The 25000-nt window shown below is 48.1% G+C and overlaps 2 non-coding genes across 2 annotated transcripts; both read left to right on the top strand.

The window, feature by feature from the left end:
- The first annotated feature begins 20740 nt into the window (after positions 1–20740).
- LOC119451214 (small subunit ribosomal RNA) lies at positions 20741–22555 on the top strand. Its single transcript, XR_005191740.1, has one exon. It is a non-coding gene; the product is annotated as a small subunit ribosomal RNA (ribosomal RNA).
- A 1686-nt stretch (positions 22556–24241) lies between these two features.
- Positions 24242–24394, top strand: LOC119451073 (5.8S ribosomal RNA). Its single transcript, XR_005191644.1, has one exon. It is a non-coding gene; the product is annotated as a 5.8S ribosomal RNA (ribosomal RNA).
- Positions 24395–25000: the final 606 nt, after the last annotated feature.

Below are 25000 nucleotides of genomic sequence, written 5' to 3'. Positions count from 1 at the left end.
GAAAGAATTACGATTTGAACAAATAAATAGCAAAACAATTCAGGTTAATGCGAGAAAACAAGTAAGCTGATGACATGGCATAACGCTGTCGCCGCCCCCCCTGCCTTTCGTCACGTCTCCGAGCTAGGCGCCAGTCCGGCCCGCGAGCAGCTTCCGTTATCTCCTTGCTATCCGCGGCGTTCACTGATACAGACTGATATGACGCCGCGCCTGTAGTATCTAAAAGCCCAAGGAGCGGGGTTGGCGCCACAGCGCAACGTGGCGCCCGACGGAATGACGAAGTAAATTTGGCGGCCCGCCGGCATTGAAGCGTTAGGCCAACGCCGCAGACAGCAAAGAGATAACGCAAGCTGCTCGTTTGGTCGGACAGCCGTGACGTCGGAGACGTGACGAAAGGGCCGGGGGGTGGCGACATCGACGACAGAGACGCTCTTTTTGCGGCCAGTTTCAGTTTCAAGCAGCCTGCCAAGAGGAACTAATTGTTCGCGTAGCTCCCACATGAACTCCGCTATTCAAAATTCGATCCTTGGGCTAGGTAGTGTCGAGGACGGGCCCCAAAGTACTCATTTGCCACCTATTGTTGATCATTAGAAAGTTAATTAGCGTAAATTTGCTAATTACGCACGTAATTGCGGAAATTGCTCTGTATTATCTAGAGGCCGCCAATCCGTACACTGGAATGGCAAACATAACTTGACAAAGATTTACATTTTACTAATTTTAAAATTTGGTGCAGCTAAAAAAAAAAAAAAAAAAACACCCTGTATACTGACAGACTTCGGTTGCTTTACAAAAAATAGGCTAAAGGACCACCACTGTTTATATAAAGACGGAAACAGGCGGAAATTGTCAAGTGCTTTTTGCAAAATGAATAAATTTAGAATCTATTCTGGTGCTCGCAGTTTCGAGCAAAGAATGTGGAGCAAGAGAGATATGGAAAAAAAAAAGTCACTACTTTCTTCGCGCGGCGGGATTCGAACCAGGGTACACACGATCCGAAGGGGAGTGCTATCCACTAACGATAACCACTGGACTATGGCACCCACTCTTGCAGAACAAGAATTTATGGGTACCATAAATGCTTGCTCGTTGTACCGTTGCGTTGTACCGACGATTGTAAGACAACTTGCTATGGGCCACAGAAAGAGAAAATGAGAGCGTGAGACACACAGAGAGGAAAAGAAAGCGAGAGGAAAAGAAAAGAACGCTTACAGAGTTTACTACTGTTTCATACGTTTTCACAAGCGTGGATCGTCCTTAATTTTTTTTTTTTTTTTTTTTTCACTTTCGCTGAAAATGCAGAAATCGTAGGGCGACTTTTGGTATATTGTGTACGTACGCGCGCGGCCACGTACATGCCTAATTAAATGGTCTATCTGAAACCACGGCTGTGCTGACGTACGCGTGGGCACGAGCGAATTTAGTTATTGAGCACCAGCTACGACACGAGAAACGTTTAACTCGGAACAAGCGTTGCTGGTCGCCGATTCCTGCGCTAGTCCACCGTCTACATAAACATCGGTTCGCAAATTAAGTTCCGCTACATGAAGTGAGGTGTAAATGGAACTTTTTTTTTTTTTAAGCGAAAATCGATGTCCACTGTCAAACGTTTCGATACTTGTCTAGCTCATGCTGCAGTGCACGGCTACAAGGGGTGCACGGTGAATCGGCTCAGCTGTGCAGGCATTGCACGGCTGAGTGACATTATATTGCGGCTAGCGACAGTGTCGGCGCCGCGACCGTTTCAAGCTTTCAAATCAAGCTGATTCTCAGCTTTCATTTCTTTTTTAATACATAGGAGAGGAGGCTTGGAGGAATACAAAACAATAAAATACATTTCTTTTCGGATAAAACAATTGCCGTTTTTCGAAATTTGCGTTTTCCCCCCGACCAAGCACAATTCATTACCCTTTCTTTACGGCTTCACCGTCGCGCAGCGCTGCTCTGCGCTTTAGCCGAACCAACAGGCAAACTTATGGGCGCCGCCATTTTGGAAAAAAGGCCGCAGACATATTCCGACCTAACTCGGCGAGTTTTCAACGCAGACTGATGAAATTAGCTTTATTTTAACGAGAAAAATGCGACAAGTGCCACAACTAACAGCTAGATGCTCGACGGATTTCCTAAAGGCACAAAACCGCTCCTTACTGTAATTATGACAACGAGTGTTACCGCGCGCCATCTAGCATTTGTACGCCACAGCGATGCACTTCGCGCTTCCTTTGTCCGTACATAGATGGCGCCCATAGTTTTTTTGCCTGTTGGTTCGGCTTAGCGCAGAGCAGCGCTGCGCGACGGTGAAGCCGTTGTGAAAGGGTAATGAGTCGTGCTCGGTCGGGGGGAAAACGCAAATTTCGAAAAACGGCAATTGTTTTATACGAAAACAAATCTATTTTGTTGTTTTGTATTCCTCCAAGCCTCCTCTCCTATGTATTAAAAAAATCAAAGCTGAGAATCAGGTACAAGACAGCGAAAAATGCAAGAAACACTCGCCCGGACTCATGAAAGTGCGAATTTTTCCGGATTTCGCACACGCGGCATATCGCTCCGCGGCGTTGCTTGCTCTTGCTTTTTAGTGGAGATGTAGGTAGGCCTGGCCCCTTCTCCCCAGAGCTCACATCGGCATCGCGGCAGTTTTGCTGAAAATGGGAAAAGAAAACCATTTCCCGGCCGAAGTCCAGCATCTTTAAACATTAAAACGTGTTTGTCCCAGTTCTTCAATTTGTAGCATTTTTAGAGTTTGTGCACTAAAATTTGCGTACTTTACGTAGTGTGATCATAATGAAATTTCGCATGCTTATCCTTTAACATGTCCTGAATGCAAAGAAACAACTTTCAGAGCTTTCCACAAATATTTTCAGGAATTATAATTATGAAAATTTCTTCGTTGAGAATGGTAAAACTGAAACTAGGCGTTGTAAATTTTTTGTAGACTAAAGCACGAATGTTGCAGTATATTTTTGCGGCTGTATGGAATGGTACTATTTATAGGGAGAAATATGAGCTATTTCTTCGTGTTTTCTTATGCTCACTGGTATCGCCTAAGCTTCCACAAAAAATGCATTGTTTTGACAGATGCATGGCGTGCGAATCATTCACCAAATGAGCAATAAAAAAAAACTAAAAGCGGATTTGAAAACGTAGGCGCAAATGGTGAAAATTTCGTTGAGCTCTCAGGAATATTTAAAGAAGAGGTTTGGCGAGTTTGGCCGTCATGTGGCGCTTATTAGGGTATGTTTTATGTTGCGCCTAATTAGTTAATCAATTTAGATAAATTATGCAAAGTGTTTAGTGTTCACGTTAGGGCCCAGTGCGTTTCGTTTCTTTGTAGAGGGCCTTCCAAAACGACCAATGCATCTTTTTTTTTTTTTTTTTTTTTTTTTGCGGCAACACGCATGACATGCTGCGTAGTGATTTTTTCCGGCGTTTAATGAAACGCCACCAAATAGATAATAAACCCACGTATTTCACGCGCGCGCGCGCACACACACACACACAATTATATATATACATGTGTGTTAGCGTGCGTGCGCGCGCGCGCGCGTGCGTGCCAGCTGAACAAGTGACGGAAATTGCGTTTCGTTATATCTCGGCGACTGCTGTTCGCTTTATGGAATAAAAAAACTGATAATTTATCTTTGAGGAAAATCCTTGAATGCTTGGTGCACGCACGAAGCGGTTAAGTTAGAGACTTGCGTGTTTTTGGTTAGACAGTGCAATTCACCTAGAGCTTTTAAAGAAGAGGTTTGGCGAGTTTGGCCGTCATGTGGCGCTTATTAGGGTATGTTTTATGTTGCGCCTAATTAGTTAATCAATTTAGATAAATTGCGCAAAGTGTTTAGTGTTCACGTTAGGGCCCAGTGCGTTTCGTTTCTTTGTAGAGGGCCTTCCAAAACGACCAATGCATCTCTTTTTTTTTTTTTTTTTGCGGCAAGACGCATGACATGCTGCGTAGTGATTTTTTCCGGCGTTTAATGAAACGCCACCAAATAGATAATAAACCCACGTATTTCACGCGCGCGCGCGCGCGCTCTCACACACACACACACACACACACACACACATATATATACATGTGTGTTAGCGTGCGTGCGCGCGCGCGCGCGTGCGTGCCAGCTGAACAAGTGACGGAAATTGCGTTTCGTTATATCTCGGTGACTGCTGTTCGCTTTATGGAATAAAAAAACTGATAATTTATCTTTGAGGAAAATCCTTGAATGCTTGGTGCACGCACGAAGCGGTTAAGTTAGAGACTTGCGTGTTTTTGGTTAGACAGTGCAATTCACCTAGAGCTTTTAAAGAAGAGGTTTGGCGAGTTTGGCCGTCATGTGGCGCTTATTAGGGTATGTTTTATGTTGCGCCTAATTAGTTAATAAATTTAGATAAATTACGCAAAGTGTTAAGTGTTCACGTTAGGGCCCAGTGCGTTTCGTTTCTTTGTAGAGGGCCTTCCAAAACGACCAATGCATCTTTTTTTTTTTTTTTTTTTTTTTTTTTTTTTTGCGGCAAGACGCATTGCTGCGTAGTGATTTTTTCCGGCGTTTAATGAAACGCCACCAAATAGATAATAAACCCACGTATTTCACGCGCGCGCGCGCGCACACACACACACACACAATTATATATATACATGTGTGTTAGCGTGCGTGCGCGCGCGCGCGCGTGCGTGCCAGCTGAACAAGTGACGGAAATTGCGTTTCGTTATATCTCGGAGACTGCTGTTCGCTTTATGGAATAAAAAAACTGATAATTTATCTTTGAGGAAAATCCTTGAATGCTTGGTGCACGCACGAAGCGGTTAAGTTAGAGACTTGCGTGTTTTTGGTTAGACAGTGCAATTCACCTAGAGCTTTTAAAGAAGAGGTTTGGCGAGTTTGGCCGTCATGTGGCGCTTATTAGGGTATGTTTTATGTTGCGCCTAATTAGTTAATCAATTTAGATAAATTGCGCAAAGTGTTTAGTGTTCACGTTAGGGCCCAGTGCGTTTCGTTTCTTTGTAGAGGGCCTTCCAAAACGACCAATGCATCTTTTTTTTTTTTTTTTTTTTTGCGGCAAGACGCATGACATGCTGCGTAGTGATTTTTTCCGGCGTTTAATGAAACGCCACCAAATAGATAATAAACCCACGTATTTCACGCGCGCGCGCGCGCGCTCTCTCACACACACACACACACACACACACACACACACACATATATACATGTGTGTTAGCGTGCGTGCGCGCGCGCGCGCGTGCGTGCCAGCTGAACAAGTGACGGAAATTGCGTTTCGTTATATCTCGGTGACTGCTGTTCGCTTTATGGAATAAAAAAAACTGATAATTTATCTTTGAGGAAAATCCTTGAATGCTTGGTGCACGCACGAAGCGGTTAAGTTAGAGACTTGCGTGTTTTTGGTTAGACAGTGCAATTCACCTAGAGCTTTTAAAGAAGAGGTTTGGCGAGTTTGGCCGTCATGTGGCGCTTATTAGGGTATGTTTTATGTTGCGCCTAATTAGTTAATAAATTTAGATAAATTACGCAAAGTGTTAAGTGTTCACGTTAGGGCCCAGTGCGTTTCGTTTCTTTGTAGAGGGCCTTCCAAAACGACCAATGCATCTTTTTTTTTTTTTTTTTTTTTTGCGGCAAGACGCATTGCTGCGTAGTGATTTTTTCCGGCGTTTAATGAAACGCCACCAAATAGATAATAAACCCACGTATTTCACGCGCGCGCGCGCACACACACACACACACAATTATATATATACATGTGTGTTAGCGTGCGTGCGCGCGCGCGCGCGTGCGTGCCAGCTGAACAAGTGACGGAAATTGCGTTTCGTTATATCTCGGCGACTGCTGTTCGCTTTATGGAATAAAAAAACTGATAATTTATCTTTGAGGAAAATCCTTGAATGCTTGGTGCACGCACGAAGCGGTTAAGTTAGAGACTTGCGTGTTTTTGGTTAGACAGTGCAATTCACCTACAGCTTTTAAAGAAGAGGTTTGGCGAGTTTGGCCGTCATGTGGCGCTTATTAGGGTATGTTTTATGTTGCGCCTAATAGGTAATCAATTTAGATAAATTACGCAAAGTGTTTAGTGTTCACGTTAGGGCCCAGTGCGTTTCGTTTCTTTGTAGAGGGCCTTCCAAAACGACCAATGCATCTTTTTTTTTTTTTTTTTTTTTTTTTTGCGGCAACACGCATGACATGCCGCGTAGTGATTTTTTCCGGCGTTTAATGAAACGCCACCAAATAGATAATAAACCCACGTATTTCACGCGCGCGCGCGCGCGCGCGCGCACACACACACACATACATATATATACATGTGTGTTAGCGTGCGTGCGCGCGCGCGCGCGTGCGTGCCAGCTGAACAAGTGACGGAAATTGCGTTTCGTTATATCTCGGAGACTGCTGTTCGCTTTATGGAATAAAAAAACTGATAATTTATCTTTGAGGAAAATCCTTGAATGCTTGGTGCACGCACGAAGCGGTTAAGTTAGAGACTTGCGTGTTTTTGGTTAGACAGTGCAATTCACCTAGAGCTTTTAAAGAAGAGGTTTGGCGAGTTTGGCCGTCATGTGGCGCTTATTAGGGTATGTTTTATGTTGCGCCTAATTAGTTAATCAATTTAGATAAATTACGCAAAGTGTTTAGTGTTCACGTTAGGGCCCAGTGCGTTTCGTTTCTTTGTAGAGGGCCTTCCAAAACGACCAATGCATCTTTTTTTTTTTTTTTTTTTTTTGCGGCAAGACGCATGACATGCTGCGTAGTGATTTTTTCCGGCGTTTAATGAAACGCCACCAAATAGATAATAAACCCACGTATTTCACGCGCGCGCGCGCGCGCTCTCTCTCACACACACACACACACACACACACACACACACATATATATACATGTGTGTTAGCGTGCGTGCGCGCGCGCGCGCGTGCGTGCCAGCTGAACAAGTGACGGAAATTGCGTTTCGTTATATCTCGGTGACTGCTGTTCGCTTTATGGAATAAAAAAAACTGATAATTTATCTTTGAGGAAAATCCTTGAATGCTTGGTGCACGCACGAAGCGGTTAAGTTAGAGACTGCGTGTTTTTGGTTAGACAGTGCAATTCACCTAGAGCTTTTAAAGAAGAGGTTTGGCGAGTTTGGCCGTCATGTGGCGCTTATTAGGGTATGTTTTATGTTGCGCCTAATTAGTTAATAAATTTAGATAAATTACGCAAAGTGTTAAGTGTTCACGTTAGGGCCCAGTGCGTTTCGTTTCTTTGTAGAGGGCCTTCCAAAACGACCAATGCATCTTTTTTTTTTTTTTTTTTTTTTTTGCGGCAAGACGCATTGCTGCGTAGTGATTTTTTCCGGCGTTTAATGAAACGCCACCAAATAGATAATAAACCCACGTATTTCACGCGCGCGCGCGCACACACACACACACACACAATTATATATATACATGTGTGTTAGCGTGCGTGCGCGCGCGCGCGCGTGCGTGCCAGCTGAACAAGTGACGGAAATTGCGTTTCGTTATATCTCGGCGACTGCTGTTCGCTTTATGGAATAAAAAAACTGATAATTTATCTTTGAGGAAAATCCTTGAATGCTTGGTGCACGCACGAAGCGGTTAAGTTAGAGACTTGCGTGTTTTTGGTTAGACAGTGCAATTCACCTACAGCTTTTAAAGAAGAGGTTTGGCGAGTTTGGCCGTCATGTGGCGCTTATTAGGGTATGTTTTATGTTGCGCCTAATAGGTAATCAATTTAGATAAATTACGCAAAGTGTTTAGTGTTCACGTTAGGGCCCAGTGCGTTTCGTTTCTTTGTAGAGGGCCTTCCAAAACGACCAATGCATCTTTTTTTTTTTTTTTTTTTTTTTGCGGCAACACGCATGACATGCCGCGTAGTGATTTTTTCCGGCGTTTAATGAAACGCCACCAAATAGATAATAAACCCACGTATTTCACGCGCGCGCGCGCGCGCGCGCGCACACACACACACATACATATATATACATGTGTGTTAGCGTGCGTGCGCGCGCGCGCGCGTGCGTGCCAGCTGAACAAGTGACGGAAATTGCGTTTCGTTATATCTCGGAGACTGCTGTTCGCTTTATGGAATAAAAAAACTGATAATTTATCTTTGAGGAAAATCCTTGAATGCTTGGTGCACGCACGAAGCGGTTAAGTTAGAGACTTGCGTGTTTTTGGTTAGACAGTGCAATTCACCTAGAGCTTTTAAAGAAGAGGTTTGGCGAGTTTGGCCGTCATGTGGCGCTTATTAGGGTATGTTTTATGTTGCGCCTAATTAGTTAATCAATTTAGATAAATTGCGCAAAGTGTTTAGTGTTCACGTTAGGGCCCAGTGCGTTTCGTTTCTTTGTAGAGGGCCTTCCAAAACGACCAATGCATCTTTTTTTTTTTTTTTTTTTTTGCGGCAAGACGCATGACATGCTGCGTAGTGATTTTTTCCGGCGTTTAATGAAACGCCACCAAATAGATAATAAACCCACGTATTTCACGCGCGCGCGCGCGCGCTCTCTCTCTCACACACACACACACACACACACACACACACATATATATACATGTGTGTTAGCGTGCGTGCGCGCGCGCGCGCGTGCGTGCCAGCTGAACAAGTGACGGAAATTGCGTTTCGTTATATCTCGGTGACTGCTGTTCGCTTTATGGAATAAAAAAAACTGATAATTTATCTTTGAGGAAAATCCTTGAATGCTTGGTGCACGCACGAAGCGGTTAAGTTAGAGACTTGCGTGTTTTTGGTTAGACAGTGCAATTCACCTAGAGCTTCACAAGGTGTGGAGACCATTTGAAGGAGCACTGTACTAGTGCAGAAAGCATTGCAAGCGCCGTTTCCTTCGCGTTCCTGCTACGGCGCCGGGTGCATTTTACGTTGCCCCGCAAAATGTACGTGAAAAAAAAAAACGAAAAAAAACGTCTTCTTGTCTGTTCTTATTTATCGAATATTCATCTCTGATGTGCGATGTTCGCGGTTGTTAACTGAGAACTAAGCACGCGAGCAGTTTTTGTTCAGAAGGAACGTATTTACCTTCTGGTCAAGTCGCGCTGGCGCGCAATGCGTACCAAGGTGCTTACGTCGGCGCTGATCGAGCGAGCCACGCGCTCCGGTGTTCCCGCCATTCCCCATGTGCAAAACGAATTGGTGTATAATAGGAAATGCTCATAGACCGTTTACCAGTGGCTTACAACATTTGGAATACCGTCTTCCAGTAATAGGCATTCTGCAGAACTAGGAAGACGAGTATAGAAATAGGTTGAACAAACTAATCCCTCAGTGCCTTATTGACAAGTTAATACGAAATTCAGTGATGAATATTATTTAGCTGTAAGAAACTGATCAGTGTTTTCAGGCAACTGTTGAGAAAGTAGCATTACCAAACCTGTTATTGCAATACAGTAGCAGTTAAAATAAGAATTTGGATTGTTAAATTTTTGTGCCATATTTTTAGCATAAATCCTACCACAAAATATAACAGGAGTTGACGTACATCAATTGAATGCACTGTTTTGTGGAAACAGTGCTCAAATTTGTTCCTGCAATTGCGTTGTGTGTAAACATCAAACTTATATTACTTCTATTTTTTTTCCAGACCACAGCTCCAGCTCGGATAACTCCACCTCGTCTTTGTTAGGGGATGCGAAATGTGCGGCCGTCAGTCTTTCAACCGGTCTAGCTTAATGATATTGTTTGAATGAGTAATCACAGATAACTGCTGCGACAAACGATTTGTGTTGGTAAGATTGCCTCACGCGAAGTAAAAAAGCATGACTTTTGCTATTCAGAAATTGTAAGAAGCTTTATGCATATGCGCCTACAGAATTTGCAGTGTGCACTTAAAAGAATTTTTGAAAGTGCTCGCTGAAACCCCCTGTGTGTGTATATATATATATATATATATATATATATATATGTATATAAGCGTGTGTGAGTGACTGTGTGTGTGTGCACGTAATAGAGTAGCACATAAGCTCAGTCACGTGGGGTTATTTCACATTTCGCGGGCTTTCAATAAACGCGGGAATAATTCACCACACTGGATGTGTGTTGCTGCAAAAAAAAAAAAAAAATAGATCGGTCGTTTTAAAATGCCCTCAAGAACGAAATGAAACGTAATTGGCCCTAAAGTGAATAATAAACATTTTCCGCAAATAATCCTTATTGATTAACTAATTAGGCGCAACATAAAACTTAACATAAGGAGCGTCACATGACAGCAAAACATATGTCATTGGTTTCATTGAGTTGTGGCTGCCCGCTGTCAATAAAATCATCGGTTCTAGTCACATAAAAATCCTGTATAAATGTATGTATGTACGTATATACACGCACGCACGTACGCAAGCACGCACGCGCGCGCGCACACACACACAGGAGCGACCACACTGAAAGAGTCAAAATCACGTCATGGATGTACGGAAATAAGAACGCCGAAGTGCGTCATAGCGTAAGAAAGCTGGAACACTTGTTTAAATAATACCAGCGGTGGCCAGTGACTGTTGATATGGATGCGAAAACACGTTACCGCCACCTATCTACGGAAATAGCAAGCGCGAAGTCCGTCGCCATTGCGTAAAAAACCTAGACGGCGCAAGGTAACACTCGATTTCATGATGACAGTGGCGGCCGGGGAATAAAAACAGCTCGAACCTCTTGGCAAGAAATACAAAAAAAAAGAAGAAACAAAAAGTGGCTTGCTTTATTAAACCTTGTATATGACAGTGAATAAACAGCAAAGCAGTTACAACTAAACTGAAAAAAAAAGACAGCTAACAAAAGCAAGTACACAAAGAAACAAACCAGCCAGTGTTTGCTCAGTGGGTATAGCGTTTGGCTACTGAGCGCGAGGTCATGGGATCGAATCCCCACCACGGCAGCCGCTTTTCGTTGGGGCAGAAAAAAAAATAAACCGTGCACTAAGGTTTAGGAGCACGTTAAAGAACCCCAGGTAGTCTAATTTATTTCGGAGTTGTCCACTACGGCGTGCCTCATAATCAGACCGCGGTTTTGGCACGCAAAACCCCAGTATTATCTGCTTTTTTTTTTTACGCAAAGAAACAGGTGTGTTTGCATTGAAGGGCGCCCGAAAAAGCGTTTGTTCCAATTACGCGCAGCAAGGACGCTTTATGATGGGGAAGGCAGATGGCTGGAAGGTGCACGTCCTCATCGTTTCTAAACAATTTCTAAACAAAATTGGTCTCACTGTCCCTCCAATAATACCAAGTGGCTCGAGGCTTCGTATTGCATATTAACTGAAAGAATTACACTCACGTTAAATGCCGCAAAAGGACCAAGCGGGGCACTTGCTTCGCGCAGGTGCATTCGCCCAAATTTTATAGCTATAGCCCGCATGCAGCTACAAAATCCGAAATCGCATCAGCAGGGGCGGGACGCGCAAGCAGCGTTTCACGCAAATTTGAAGCATAAATCGCAGCGCTACCGAGGCCAAAGTGGTGTATCAATTCGGACGGACGCTTTCCAGAACGCTAGTAGCCGTTCAAACAGGGCGCACAGTTAAGAGATGGCGCTGACAAAGCGGCGAGCGCCCGTGTTGAGAAAGTCCTAAACAACATTAGCCGGGCGGCGCGTGCAAGCGACGTTCCGTGCAACTTGTCCGTGGTAATATCAAAAGCGGCTCTCACGTTTTCCTTGAATCGGTGAGCCGGGGCACCGTGGTGCACGCGAGAGCTGCTTTCATTATTATCTACATCAATATCTCGAAACTGTTGTCATCCCGAGAATTCGTTTCGAGTGGATCCGCCTTGCAAACTCCACGGCTACAATTTGTACATTCCAACGTGGTCCATCAGGTAATTAGTTAACCTAATTAGTGACTGTTTCATTATTATTCGGCTAAGCATTTCAATTGCTTGTGCAAGTAATGTCCGCCACTTAGAGCAGACCAGCTCATGAACTAGACTTGGGCATTCTGCCACAGGCACTATTGAAGAGTTTTTGAAAGTGTTCGCTGAAGCCCCCCGTATATATATATGCGTGTGTGAGTGACTGTGTGTGTGTGCACGCAATAGAGTAGCACATAAGCTCAGTCACGTGGGGTTATTTCACATTTCGCGGGCTTTCAATAAACGCCGGAATAATTCACCACACTGGATGTGTGTGGCTGCAAAAAAAAAAAAAAAAAAAAAAAAGATGGGTCGTTTTGAAATGCCCTCAAGAACGAAATGAAACGTAATTGGCCCTAAAGTGAATAATAAACATTTTCCGCAATTAATCCTTATTGATTAACTAATTAGGCGCAACATAAAACTTAACATAAGGAGCGTCACATGACAGCAACACATATGTCATTGGTTTCATTGAGTTGTGGCTGCCCGCTGTCAATAACATCATCGGTTCTAGTCACATAAAAATCCTGTATAAATGTATGTATGTACGTATATACACGCACGCACGTACGCAAGCACGCACGCGCGCGCGCACACACACACAGGAGCGCCCACACTGAAAGAGTCAAAATCACGTCATGGATGTACGGAAATAAGAACGCCGAAGTGCGTCATAGCGTAAGAAAGCTGGAACACTTGTTTAAATAATACCAGCGGTGGCCAGTGACTGTTGATATGGATGCGAAAACACGTTACCGCCACCTATCTACGGAAATAGCAAGCGCGAAGTCCGTCGCCATTGCGTAAAAAACCTAGACGGCGCAAGGTAACACTCGATTTCATGATGACAGTGGCGGCCGGGGAATAAAAACAGCTCGAACCTCTTGGCAAGAAATACAAAAAAAAAGAAGAAACAAAAAGTGGCTTGCTTTATTATACCTTGTATATGACAGTGAATAAACAGCAAAGCAGTTACAACTAAACTGAAAAAAAAAGACAGCTAACAAAAGCAAATACACAAAGAAACAAACCAGCCGTGTTTGCTCAGTGGGTATAGCGTTTGGCTACTGAGCGCGAGGTCATGGGATCGAATCCCAGCCACGGCAGCCGCTTTTCGTTGGGGCAGAAAAAAAAAATAAACCGTGCACTAAGGTGTAGGAGCACGTTAAAGAACCCCAGGTAGTCTAATTTATTTCGGAGTTGTCCACTACGGCGTGCCTCATAATCAGACCGCGGTTTTGGCACGCAAAACCCCAGTATTATCTGTTTTTTTTTTTTTTTTTTACGCAAAGAAACAGGTGTGTTTGCATTGAAGGGCGCCCGAAAAAGCGTTTGTTCCAATTACGCGCAGCAAGGACGCTTTATGATGGGGAAGGCAGATGGCTGGAAGGTGCACGTCCTCATCGTTTCTAAACAATTTCTAAACAAAATTGGTCTCACTGTCCCTCCAATAATACCAAGTGGCTCGAGGCTTCGTATTGCATATTAACTGAAAGAATTACACTCACGTTAAATGCCGCAAAAGGACCAAGCGGGGCACTTGCTTCGCGCAGGTGCATTCGCCCAAATTTTATAGCTATAGCCCGCATGCAGCTACAAAATCCGAAATCGCATCAGCAGGGGCGGGACGCGCAAGCAGTGTTTCACGCAAATTTGAAGCATAAATCGCAGCGCTACCGAGGCCAAAGTGGTGTATCAATTCGGACGGACGCTTTCCAGAACGCTAGTAGCCGTTCAAACAGGGCGCACAGTTAAGAGATGGCGCTGACAAAGCGGCGAGCGCCCGTGTTGAGAAAGTCCTAAACAACATTAGCCGGGCGGCGCGTGCAAGCGACGTTCCGTGCAACTTGTCCGTGGTAATATCAAAAGCGGCTCTCACGTTTTCCTTGAATCGGTGAGCCGGGGCACCGTGGTGCACGCGAGAGCTGCTTTCATTATTATCTACATCAATATCTCGAAACTGTTGTCATCCCGAGAATTCGTTTCGAGTGGATCCGCCTTGCAAACTCCACGGCTACAATTTGTACATTCCAACGTGGTCCATCAGGTAATTAGTTAACCTAATTAGTGACTGTTTCATTATTATTCGGCTAAGCATTTCAATTGCTTGTGCAAGTAATGTCCGCCACTTAGAGCAGACCAGCTCATGAACTAGACTTGGGCATTCTGCCACAGGCACTATTGAAGAGTTTTTGAAAGTGTTCGCTGAAGCCCCCCGTATATATATATGCGTGTGTGAGTGACTGTGTGTGTGTGCACGCAATAGAGTAGCACATAAGCTCAGTCACGTGGGGTTATTTCACATTTCGCGGGCTTTCAATAAACGCCGGAATAATTCACCACACTGGATGTGTGTGGCTGCAAAAAAAAAAAAAAAAAAAAAAGATGGGTCGTTTTGAAATGCCCTCAAGAACGAAATGAAACGTAATTGGCCCTAAAGTGAATAATAAACATTTTCCGCAATTAATCCTTATTGATTAACTAATTAGGCGCAACATAAAACTTAACATAAGGAGCGTCACATGACAGCAACACATATGTCATTGGTTTCATTGAGTTGTGGCTGCCCGCTGTCAATAACATCATCGGTTCTAGTCACATAAAAATCCTGTATAAATGTATGTATGTACGTATATACACGCACGCACGTACGCAAGCACGCACGCGCGCGCGCACACACACACAGGAGCGCCCACACTGAAAGAGTCAAAATCACGTCATGGATGTACGGAAATAAGAACGCCGAAGTGCGTCATAGCGTAAGAAAGCTGGAACACTTGTTTAAATAATACCAGCGGTGGCCAGTGACTGTTGATATGGATGCGAAAACACGTTACCGCCACCTATCTACGGAAATAGCAAGCGCGAAGTCCGTCGCCATTGCGTAAAAAACCTAGACGGCGCAAGGTAACACTCGATTTCATGATGACAGTGGCGGCCGGGGAATAAAAACAGCTCGAACCTCTTGGCAAGAAATACAAAAAAAAAGAAGAAACAAAAAGTGGCTTGCTTTATTATACCTTGTATATGACAGTGAATAAACAGCAAAGCAGTTACAACTAAACTGAAAAAAAAAGACAGCTAACAAAAGCAAATACACAAAGAAACAAACCAGCCGTGTTTGCTCAGTGGGTATAGCGTTTGGCTACTGAGCGCGAGGTCATGGGATCGAATCCCAGCCACGGCAGCCGCTTTTCGTTGGGGCAGAAAAAAAAAATAAACCGTGCACTAAGGTGTAGGAGCACGTTAAAGAACCCCAGGTAGTCTAATTTATTTCGGAGTTGTCCACTACGGCGTGCCTCATAATCAGACCGCGGTTTTGGCACGCAAAACCCCAGTATTATCTGTTTTTTTTTTTTTTTTACGCAAAGAAACAGGTGTGTTTGCATTGAAGGGCGCCCGAAAAAGCGTTTGTTCCAATTACGCGCAGCAAGGACGCTTTATGATGGGGAAGGCAGATGGCTGGAAGGTGCACGTCCTCATCGTTTCTAAACAATTTCTAAACAAAATTGGTCTCACTGTCCCTCCAATAATACCAAGTGGCTCGAGGCTTCGTATTGCATATTAACTGAAAGAATTACACTCACGTTAAATGCCGCAAAAGGACCAAGCGGGGCACTTGCTTCGCGCAGGTGCATTCGCCCAAATTTTATAGCTATAGCCCGCATGCAGCTACAAAATCCGAAATCGCATCAGCAGGGGCGGGACGCGCAAGCAGTGTTTCACGCAAATTTGAAGCATAAATCGCAGCGCTACCGAGGCCAAAGTGGTGTATCAATTCGGACGGACGCTTTCCAGAACGCTAGTAGCCGTTCAAACAGGGCGCACAGTTAAGAGATGGCGCTGACAAAGCGGCGAGCGCCCGTGTTGAGAAAGTCCTAAACAACATTAGCCGGGCGGCGCGTGCAAGCGACGTTCCGTGCAACTTGTCCGTGGTAATATCAAAAGCGGCTCTCACGTTTTCCTTGAATCGGTGAGCCGGGGCACCGTGGTGCACGCGAGAGCTGCTTTCATTATTATCTACATCAATATCTCGAAACTGTTGTCATCCCGAGAATTCGTTTCGAGTGGATCCGCCTTGCAAACTCCACGGCTACAATTTGTACATTCCAACGTGGTCCATCAGGTAATTAGTTAACCTAATTAGTGACTGTTTCATTATTATTCGGCTAAGCATTTCAATTGCTTGTGCAAGTAATGTCCGCCACTTAGAGCAGACCAGCTCATGAACTAGACTTGGGCATTCTGCCACAGGCACTATTGAAGAGTTTTTGAAAGTGTTCGCTGAAGCCCCCCGTATATATATATGCGTGTGTGAGTGACTGTGTGTGTGTGCACGCAATAGAGTAGCACATAAGCTCAGTCACGTGGGGTTATTTCACATTTCGCGGGCTTTCAATAAACGCCGGAATAATTCACCACACTGGATGTGTGTGGCTGCAAAAAAAAAAAAAAAAAAAAAAGAAAAGATGGGTCGTTTTGAAATGCCCTCAAGAACGAAATGAAACGTAATTGGCCCTAAAGTGAATAATAAACATTTTCCGCAATTAATCCTTATTGATTAACTAATTAGGCGCAACATAAAACTTAACATAAGGAGCGTCACATGACAGCAACACATATGTCATTGGTTTCATTGAGTTGTGGCTGCCCGCTGTCAATAACATCATCGGTTCTAGTCACATAAAAATCCTGTATAAATGTATGTATGTACGTATATACACGCACGCACGTACGCAAGCACGCACGCGCGCGCGCACACACACACAGGAGCGCCCACACTGAAAGAGTCAAAATCACGTCATGGATGTACGGAAATAAGAACGCCGAAGTGCGTCATAGCGTAAGAAAGCTGGAACACTTGTTTAAATAATATCAGCGGTGGCCAGTGACTGTTGATATGGATGCGAAAACACGTTACCGCCACCTATCTACGGAAATAGCAAGCGCGAAGTCCGTCGCCATTGCGTAAAAAACCTAGACGGCGCAAGGTAACACTCGATTTCATGATGACAGTGGCGGCCGGGGAATAAAAACAGCTCGAACCTCTTGGCAAGAAATACAAAAAAAAAGAAGAAACAAAAAGTGGCTTGCTTTATTATACCTTGTATATGACAGTGAATAAACAGCAAAGCAGTTACAACTAAACTGAAAAAAAAAGACAGCTAACAAAAGCAAATACACAAAGAAACAAACCAGCCGTGTTTGCTCAGTGGGTATAGCGTTTGGCTACTGAGCGCGAGGTCATGGGATCGAATCCCAGCCACGGCAGCCGCTTTTCGTTGGGGCAGAAAAAAAAATAAACCGTGCACTAAGGTGTAGGAGCACGTTAAAGAACCCCAGGTAGTCTAATTTATTTCGGAGTTGTCCACTACGGCGTGCATCATAATCAGACCGCGGTTTTGGCACGCAAAACCGCAGTATTATCTGTTTTTTTTTTTTTTTTTACGCAAAGAAACAGGTGTGTTTGCATTGAAATGCACCCGGAAAAGCGTTTGTTCCAATTACGCGCAGCAAGGACACTTTTTGATGGGGAAGGCAGATGGCTGGAAGGTGCACGTCCTCATCGTTTCTAAACAATTTCTTAACAAAATTGGTCTCACTGTCCCTCCAATAATACCAAGTGGCTCGAGGCTTCGTATTGCATATTAACTGAAAGAATTACACTCACAGTTAAATGCCGCAAGAGGACCAAGCGGGGCACTTGCTTCGCGCAGATGCATTCACACAAATTTTATAGCTACAGCCCGCCTGCAGCTACAAAATCCGAAATCGCATCAGCAGGGGCGGGAAGCGCAAGCAGCGTTTCACGCAAATTTGAAGCATAAATCGCAGCGCTACCGAGGCCAAAGTGGTGTATCAATTCGGACGGACGCTTTCCAGAACGCTAGTAGCCGTTCAAACAGGGCGCACAGTTAAGAGATGGCGCTGACAAAGCGGCGAGCGCCCGTGTTGACAAAGTCCGAAACTGCGTCAGCCGGGGCGGCGCGCGCAAGCGACGTTCAGCGCAACTTTTCCGTGGAAATACCGAAAGCGGCTCGCACGTTTGCCTTGTATCGGTGAGCTGGGGCACCGTGGTGCACGCGAGAGGTGGAAAGACGGCTTGAAAAGCAAAAATGAGGAATTTCTTTCGGCGCTAACTGCCGCCGGCGGTCACGAGTACGGCCCCATGGAGGTCTGGGTACTTATCGCTGCTATTATATAGAGGTATGCAACCCCGGCCGACATCGTACCACTTTTCAATTTGTGGTGTCCGGGTGCGTTTTGTGCGATTCACGCACTGCGGCGACGTCGGGAATTGCGCCGACGAGTACGCGACCGCTCGCAGAGACAAAGTCCGAAAGCTCGTCAGCCGGGGCGGCGCGCGCAAGCGACGTTCAGCGCAACTTTTCCGTGGAAATACCGAAAGCGGCTCGCACGTTTGCCTTGTATCGGTGAGCTGGGGCACCGTGGTGCACGCGAGAGGTGGAAAGACGGCTTGAAAAGCAGAAAATGAGGAATTTCTTTCGGCGCTAACTGCCGCCGGCGGTCACGAGTACGGCCCCATGGAGGTCTGGGTACTTATCGCTGCTATTATATAGAGGTATGCAGGCCCCGGCCGACATCGTACCACTTTTCAATTTGTGGTGTCCGGGTGCGTTTTGTGCGATTCACGCACTGCGGCGACGTCGGGAATTGCGCCGACGAGTACGCGACCGCTCGCAGAGACAAAGTCCGAAAGCTCGTCAGCCGGGGCGGCGCGCGCAAGCGACGTTCAGCGCAACTTTTCCGTGGAAATACCGAAAGCGGCTCGCACGTTTGCCTTGTATCGGTGAGCTGGGGCACCGTGGTGCACGCGAGAGGTGGAAAGACGGCTTGAAAAGAGAAAATGAGGAATTTCTTTCGGCGCTAACTGCCGCCGGCGGCCACGAGTACGGCCCCATGGAGGTCTGGGTACTTATCGCTGCTATTATATAGAGGTATGCGGCCCCGGCCGACATCGTACCACTTTTCAATTTGTGGTGTCCGGGTGCGTTTTGTGCGATTCACGCACTGCGGCGACGTCGGGAATTGCGCCGACGAGTACGCGACCGCTCGCAGAGACAAAGTCCGAAAGCTCGTCAGCCGGGGCGGCGCGCGCAAGCGACGTTCAGCGCAACTTTTCCGTGGAAATACCGAAAGCGGCTCGCACGTTTGCCTTGTATCGGTGAGCTGGGGCACCGTGGTGCACGCGAGAGGGCAGAAACACGGCTTGAAAAGCAAAAATGAGGAATTTCTTTCGGCGCTAACTGCCGCCGGCGGCCACGAGTACGGCCCCATGGAGGTCTGGGTACTTATCGCTGCTATTATATAGAGGTATGCGGCCCCGGCCGACATCGTACCACTTTTCAATTTGTGGTGTCCGGGTGCGTTTTGTGCGATTCACGCACTGCGGCGACGTCGGGAATTGCGCCGACGAGTACGCGACCGCTCGCAGAGACAAAGTCCGAAAGCTCGTCAGCCGGGGCGGCGCGCGCAAGCGACGTTCAGCGCAACTTTTCCGTGGAAATACCGAAAGCGGCTCGCACGTTTGCCTTGTATCGGTGAGCTGGGGCACCGTGGTGCACGCGAGAGGTGGAAACACGGCTTGAAAAGCAAAAATGAGGAATTTCTTTCGGCGCTAACTGCCGCCGGCGGCCACGAGTACGGCCCCATGGAGGTCTGGGTACTTATCGCTGCTATTATATAGAGGTATGCGGCCCCGGCCGACATCGTACCACTTTTCAATTTGTGGTGTCCGGGTGCGTTTTGTGCGATTCACGCACTGCGGCGACGTCGGGAATTGCGCCGACGAGTACGCGACCGCTCGCAGAGACAAAGTCCGAAACCGCGTCAGCCGGGGCGGCGCGCGCAAGCCACGTTCAGCGCAACTTTTCCGTGGAAATACCGAAAGCGGCTCGCACGTTTGCCTTGAATCGGTGAGCTGGGGCACCGTGGTGCACGCGAGAGGTGGAAATACGCCGACGAGTACGCAAGCCACCGTCCAAAACAACGGTCATGGAGCACAGCACCGTGCGTGGCACAACGTTTGCAGAGAAAGTGCGGCAGCGGAAAGCTCGTTCGCCGTGAAAGTCAGCACAGGATGCGCGGTGGTTCAGGCACGTGAATATTCGCGAAGCCGTACTCGCCGCTGGCGAAACATTGACGATCACGACCCTCTTGCGCGGTGTTGGTTTTCACGACTTCGGCCCTGTGCAGCCGACGTAAACTTTCAAAGTTCGTCAAGGTGCGGCACGATTTCCGCCAAATCCCCGTCGAAAATGCCACGAGTACGGCCCCATGGAGGTCTGGGTACTTATCGCTGCTATTATATGGGGGTTGGAGTGCAGTCGCCCCCCGAGTGCGTGCGACCTGGGTGTCTGATATGCGGCGGGCTCCGTGCCCGTCAAGCGTGTCCCCGGAGCCTCTCCCGTGGATCCCTCGGCAATCGTCTGCAGCCTCATCCGCTTGATGCGTTAGGGGCTGGTTGTCGGACGACGCCGTATCCACGATATCGAGGTGTGTTCCGCATCGTCCTCGGACGAGTCAAATAAGAAAGCGCCGAAGGCGCGGGCGTGACCCGTCGCTTGGCGGCTTTGCCGTCTCGGCTACGTTGCAAGCGCCGATCGGTCCACCAGTGCTGCGGGCTGATGGCAAATCCCGCAAGCCGTGACCGAGTCGACGCAACGAATCTATCGAGAGTGTGCGTGCTTCTTGCCGCGTGGCGATACCCAGCCCTGCGGGGAGGGCGCCGTAGCGAGCTCGAACGCCGTCATCTCGGACTGTGCAAAGAGGTGGGCTTTGCAAAAACGAAGCGTGCTGAGGCGCCTGAAGGTGGCCTCGGCGTCGCAACAACGGCGTCCGGCATGGCTGGACGCGCAGTTGAACGATTACCTGGTTGATCCTGCCAGTAATCATATGCTTGTCTCAAAGATTAAGCCATGCATGTCTAAGTACATGCCGAAATAAGGCGAAACCGCGAATGGCTCATTAAATCAGTTATGGTTCCTTAGATCGTTTCTTCCTACTTGGATAACTGTGGCAATTCTAGAGCTAATACATGCAGTGAGCCTGAAGCCCTTTGGGCGACGGGTGCTTTTATTAGACCAAGATCGATCGGGTTTCGGCCCGTATTGTGTGGTGACTCTGGATAACTTTGTGCTGATCGCATGGCCACGAGCCGGCGACGTTTCTTTCAAGTGTCTGCCTTATCAACTTTCGATGGTAGGTTACTTGCTTACCATGGTTGTTACGGGTAACGGAGAATCAGGGTTCGATTCCGGAGAGGGAGCCTGAGAAACGGCTACCACATCCAAGGAAGGCAGCAGGCGCGCAAATTACCCACTCCCGGCACGGGGAGGTAGTGACGAAAAATAACAATACGGGACTCTTTTGAGGCCCCGTAATTGAAATGAGTACACTCTAAATCCTTTAACGAGGATCAATTGGAGGGCAAGTCTGGTGCCAGCAGCCGCGGTAATTCCAGCTCCAATAGCGTATACTAAAGCTGCTGCGGTTAAAAAGCTCGTAGTTGGATCTCAGTTCCAGACGAGTAGTGCATCTACCCGATGCGACGGCTCGGACTGAACATCATGCCGGTCCTTTCTTGGTGCACTTCATTGTGTGCCTCGAGAAGGCCGGTGCTTTTACTTTGAAAAAATTAGAGTGCTCAACGCAGGCGAGTCGCCTGAATAAACTTGCATGGAATAATAGAACAAGACCTCGTTTCTGTTCTGTTGGTTTTTGGAATACGAGGTAATGATTAAGAGGGACAGACGGGGGCATTCGTATTGCGGCGCTAGAGGTGAAATTCTTGGACCGTCGCAAGACGAACTACTGCGAAAGCATTTGCCAAGAATGTTTTCTTTGATCAAGAACGAAAGTCAGAGGTTCGAAGGCGATCAGATACCGCCCTAGTTCTGACCATAAACGATGCCAACCAGCGATCCGCCTGAGTTACTCAAATGACTCGGCGGGCAGCTTCCGGGAAACCAAAGTATTTGGGTTCCGGGGGAAGTATGGTTGCAAAGCTGAAACTTAAAGGAATTGACGGAAGGGCACCACCAGGAGTGGAGCCTGCGGCTTAATTTGACTCAACACGGGAAAACTTACCCGGCCCGGACACTGGGAGGATTGACAGATTGAGAGCTCTTTCTTGATTCGGTGGATGGTGGTGCATGGCCGTTCTTAGTTGGTGGAGCGATTTGTCTGGTTAATTCCGATAACGAACGAGACTCTAGCCTATTAAATAGGTGCGGGGTTCCCAGCACCTTACAACCTTCTTAGAGGGACAAGCGGCTCCTAGCCGCACGAAACAGAGCAATAACAGGTCTGTGATGCCCTTAGATGTCCGGGGCCGCACGCGCGCTACACTGAAGGAAGCAGCGTGTCTTTATCCCTGTCTGAAAAGACTGGGTAACCCGTGGAACTTCTTTCGTGATTGGGATAGGGGCTTGCAATTGTTCCCCTTGAACGAGGAATTCCCAGTAAGCGCGAGTCATAAGCTCGCGTTGATTACGTCCCTGCCCTTTGTACACACCGCCCGTCGCTACTACCGATTGAATGATTTAGTGAGGTCTTCGGACCGATGTCCGGCGCGGCCTTTCGGTTGCGCCGGTCTGTTGGAAAGATGACCAAACTTGATCATTTAGAGGAAGTAAAAGTCGTAACAAGGTTTCCGTAGGTGAACCTGCGGAAGGATCATTACCGGACTGTGAAGGGTGACGATCGTTTCTGCCCCGTGTGGGTGGAGCGGCTCGCTGCGCCCGACGCTTTCCGCCGCTGTCCCCGCTTGGACGCGGGGACGGCTATACCCGAACATGCGCGGGGACTGCCTGAATTCTGAGGGGCGCCCCGTGCCCAATTTGTTGCGCCCAGCGGGCGGCGGCTGCAACCTTGGACGGTTGGCTTGGCCGCGCCCGTGGGTACAAACGGCGTAACGCACTTTCATGGGTGGGCTTTCAGTCCGCCTCGACGCTCATGCGCGGAATGGGAGTAAGACGACCCGACAAAGCTTTGCCCAGTACGAGAGGAACGGTAGAGGTCGGTCAAGGAACTGGCGGTCGAGAGCTAAAGCTGCCTGCCATCCATCATTCATAGTTGGAACTGCGGTGCAAGCGCTCTCCCGTCCTCCGCGGCAAACGCCGCCGAGTCTGAAAAGGCTGGCGGCTGCCGGTCGCTTCCTGCGGCGAGTATGGAGTAACGACCCGACTATGTTGCTGCCCAAGTACTGAAGGAACGGCGCGGCATTCGGTCGGTCATGGAACTGGCGGTACGAGGGTGTGGCTGCCAAGTACAATAGGAACCGTGGCCCATAACGCCCTCCCGTCCTCCGCGGCAAGTGCCACCGAGCCCGACAGGGCCGGAGGCTGCCGGTCGGCTCCTGCTCGTGACGCGCGAGATGTCGAGATCGCGGTTGAATGCGACGACGTTGGCAGGCTATTCGCCCGCCGCCGAGGGAAAGGCGGCGCTGCTGCGAAGTACGAGAGGAAACGCGGCTTTGCTACGTCGGACGCGTTCCGCGGTTAACGGACTTGTGCGCTTTGGGAAGGCGCCGCACGTCGAAAGAGGATTTACGGACAGACGAGGGACTGAAGTCTCGAAACTTGAACGCACTTGCGGCCAGGCTCTTGCTGGCTTCGTCTTCCGCCTCGAGTAGAATTGTTGCGGCTCCGGCGCCGAAAGCTGTCCCTGGCACTGGCCGAGTGGTTTTGGAGAGCCGCGCGAGTACGCGCGCCGGGCTCTTGTCCGTCGTCTCAAGTAGACTGTCGGATCAGCAGCGGGTGTGCTGCGGCAATCCGCCGATGCGAAAGCGTGTTTGTGTGTTAGGGACATTGTGGTCAATTTGAGTACCCTTCTGATGACTAAAAGCGAGACACGTCGATGGGGGCGAGACCCCACCCGTGGCCGTGTCGCCGTGAAAGACTCCACAGCTGCTCGTGCCCCCTCATGGCCTTGCGGCTTTTTTCCAATTTTCGTGGAGCAATGTGAACGTGCACACGTAGCACACGGGTCCGGTGGGTGGTTGGCAGGGAAAACCGGCTTCGAGTGCTCGCAAAAAAGAAAAAGACGTGGTAAGGGGAGCCACGCCCCCGCGGGTGTGTAGCCGTGAGCGGCTCCACTGCATCTTGGTCCTACATCTGATCCTGGTGCATACAGAGTGGAGGCTTACGTGCACACAAAGGCTCGCGGGGTTTAGCTGGAAACGCAACACGCAAGTAGCAGGGTGTGGTGCGCCTATATGCTACCAGCTGTCTGAGACGCGGCTGTCGAAAGAGCGCGCAGACTCGAGGAGCGCGCGCAGAAAGGTGCCCTTCGAAACCACACACAGGGAGACGCCACGTGCCTAAAACCCTGGTTGTACTGTACGGAATTGAACAAACTACTTTTCACGACTCTAAGCGGTGGATCACTCGGTTCTCGGGTCGATGAAGAACGCAGCCAGCTGCGAGACTTGGTGTGAATTGCAGGACACACTGAGCACTGATTCTTTGAACGCACATTGCGGCCTTGGGTCTTCCCTTGGCTTCGTCTGTCTGAGGGTCGGATCACATATCAAGAGAGCCTTCGGCGCACAAGGGAACGTGCGTCCGTCGACTCGTTTTGACCGCGTCGGCATCACGGACAGTACGTTGAGTGCTGAAGCCACGCGCCAGCGGCCTCACGTGAGGGAGACGGTGGCGAACTGAACTGTTGTGCCAAAACTTCGCAGAGACGGAAACGAGGCATTGTACTACTGCAGCGCGGCTAGTGCGCGCCTCCGAAGAGACCGCCGCAGGATGGAGTCGGACACCTGCAGGGAAAGTGCGGTCTGAATCGCGAGGCGCAAACGTCTGTTGCGACAGCAGTAGCGCGCACGTTTGCGAGAGAGTCGGAAGCTTGCGTGCACGGACAAACGCGGGAAGCAAATGCCGGCCGATTCCCGCGCCGTGCGCTAAGCGAGCGTGATCGCACGTTGCGTTGTTTGCCTTCGGAGTACGTCGAGCTCTTGCAAAAAGGTCACTCGTCCGCGTCACCGCACGGGTGCAGGCGCCCTAGTCTGGGTTTCGTCGCAGGAATAGGAATCGGAAAAAATTCTTGCGCGGAACGGGGAGGACAAGGGTGCGCCCCGAAGCGGTAGTGATGCGGTTACGCGAGTGCGCCGTCTGCGAG

The sequence above is a fragment of the Dermacentor silvarum genome, chromosome 4 (assembly GCF_013339745.2).
Source record: "Dermacentor silvarum isolate Dsil-2018 chromosome 4, BIME_Dsil_1.4, whole genome shotgun sequence".
Lineage (NCBI taxonomy): Eukaryota > Metazoa > Arthropoda > Arachnida > Ixodida > Ixodidae > Dermacentor > Dermacentor silvarum.
Note: the sequence above shows the minus strand (reverse complement) of the source record. Positions and strands in the feature narration are given on the sequence as shown.